This window comes from Durio zibethinus, chromosome 3 (genome assembly GCF_047325235.1).
Source record: "Durio zibethinus cultivar Kanyao isolate XHJ-2024 chromosome 3, ASM4732523v1, whole genome shotgun sequence".
Taxonomy (NCBI): Eukaryota; Viridiplantae; Streptophyta; class Magnoliopsida; order Malvales; family Malvaceae; genus Durio; species Durio zibethinus.
The window spans coordinates 36,741,966-36,744,296 of NC_143164.1; the positions used below are offsets into that span (position 1 = coordinate 36,741,966).

The following is a 2,331-nucleotide window of genomic DNA, read 5'->3' on the forward strand; positions in this document are numbered from 1 at the left end:
GCATCATTAAATTAAAGTGAAAGTAATAAGCTATTGCATTACTTTCTCAAGAATAACTAGCGGAACAGTACCTCTACTTAGCAGTCATAATGTAACTTCCTCAGATTACAGTTCCACTAGGAATCAAGGCATCCTTTCTTAGTTTGAAGCCGTTCATTACTAAAAACAAGACAAGACATGATCCAATCTCCAGATTGTTCAACTTCTCATTTCATATGCTAATGCTGCAGATGTAGCTTGATGAATAAAGTACCAGATAAGATCCCCACAAATATCATGTTTAAAAGCTTTCCATCAAAAAACAAACAAGATTGGCTACTATATAAATTGAAAAGCAAACAAACAAGCTACTAAGATTTACTTTTCAGTTCAGCTCCTCTATTCCATAAACCAATGAATATTAGTTCAGCTTGATAATGGTAACAGTCATTCAGAAGGAAGGATGTATGAAAAGAATACTTACCCTCATCCCAATGGAAGTAGCACCTGGAATGACTTCACTTCCAAAATCATGGCACCCGGAAACTTCTCTCTCGAAGATTCAACATCACTGCTTTACTGACAACATATATGCCCATACTAGCAATGAAAGGCATCTCTTTCGCTCTCTTATCATCAGGGGCTAAAATTGTCGTATCAACCTAAACAACACCATCAAAATTAGAACAAAAAAAATAAAATAACAGCTCTTTAGTCAAAACTTCAATACTTCATGCGAAAATCGCATCTGAAAGAGGATTCTACCCGCATAGCTTTCAGTTGTTCTCCTTTCGGTTTCTCAGAGAATTCAATTATACGCCCTTCTTCATCAATCTTCATCAGACCAAACGCAGTAGCCCCTTTTTCATCCATCGGCTATGCAGCTAAATATCCGCATCACTCTCTCCATGAGCTTGAATAACCTTTCATAGTCCATTCTATATAAATCGTCCCCAGCAAGAACCATGAATTCCAAAACATTATGCTACTCAAACAACCACAAATACCGCCTCACCGCGTCCGCTGTCCCCTGTAGATTCAAACTAAAACTTTTGTAAATCAAAACCCAAAAAGCCATAAATAAATTAAAACCCATTCTAGTAGTAACTAACCTGGAACCAGTTTGGGTTCTCAGGACTCTGCTGAGCAGCAAGAACTTCAACACACCCTTCGTTCTTGTAACCACCCATGTTACTAGCATATGCGCGGGAAAGGTGGCGATTGAGAGAAGCAGAATTGAATTGAGTTACAATGTAGATTTTCGATAATGTTACTGTTCAAGAAATTGTTAACAGGAATAGCAATTAGCCTATAATTTGCTCCTAATGGAACAGCCGGCTTTGCTCTCTTCTTTGTTAGTGGGTGAAGCACTCTGCCAGAAACAATCGAATTTCCCAAAATTTTCGTCAAAAACTAGAAAAGGCTTTGGCCTTTGAGCATATTTCAACTATTCAAGCAATCGAAAGGGGTCGTTTTTGGATCACACAAAAGATTCAGAGATATAAGAGACAGTGATAAACAGGAACTTACTCGACTAGCGTCGGGGTCAAGACATGTATGCGAGTTCTTTGAACCCGAAAGGGCTTTCGGCGAAACGATCAATGGAGTCCGTTCCTTTGGCGGGAACCGGTAACTGTTTTGGAAAGACCTTCGTCACTGGAAAGAGCGGAAGCCGAGAATGACAAGCTCCGACGAGCCGGAGATTTAAGGTTCGAAAAAGTAGAAGATGCATTGGACGACGTCGTTTTGCAATTTTTACTCTTGACAAACATAGCATGCGAAGCGGCATGGGAATGATATGATCGAAAATAATATATTAATATTTATATATTATTATTGAATTAAATTTAAATTTAAACTGTTAAATTTAATATTTTTATATTTGATTCAAATTATTTGTTAATATAATTAATTTTTTTATTTTAATAATTTTAATTAATAAAACATTTTGAATTTAAATTAAAATATAAATAAGTAAATTTTTATTTTTACTTTTTTTTTTTCAAATCAAATTCATATTAAAAATATAAAACTCATGGCCGAATGAAATTTAGATTGCGTCGGTTTGATTATAACGTGGGGAAGGATGTGAAATGAAATTGATGGGACCTCGGGGAACGGATTTGCCATTATTGCTGTTGTAAAATTACGCGTCGAACCTTGGGGGGATTGCGGGTAATTGCTCTGTTTTGGGGATTTCGTAGCCCTGAATTTGTATCTCGTGGGGGAAAAAAGATCTAATGAAGAGGAATTAGGTGGCCGTCATTTCACAGGTTAACAATGGTCATATGGCTGTAGGCTTTGACCAGAGCCCGGGGACCGTCCATTTTTATCACCTTTTTTTTTTAGTTT

The 2,331-nt window shown here is 36.9% G+C and overlaps 1 pseudogene across 1 annotated transcript; it reads right to left on the bottom strand.

The window, feature by feature from the left end:
• Positions 1-356: 356 nt before the first annotated feature.
• LOC111283585 (glucose-1-phosphate adenylyltransferase small subunit, chloroplastic/amyloplastic-like) lies at positions 357-1,768 on the bottom strand (annotated as a pseudogene). Its single transcript, XR_016337418.1, has 4 exons — positions 1,554-1,768; positions 1,092-1,351; positions 745-1,009; positions 357-641 (listed from the first exon to the last, which is right to left on the bottom strand). The product of XR_016337418.1 is annotated as a glucose-1-phosphate adenylyltransferase small subunit, chloroplastic/amyloplastic-like (transcript).
• Positions 1,769-2,331: the final 563 nt, after the last annotated feature.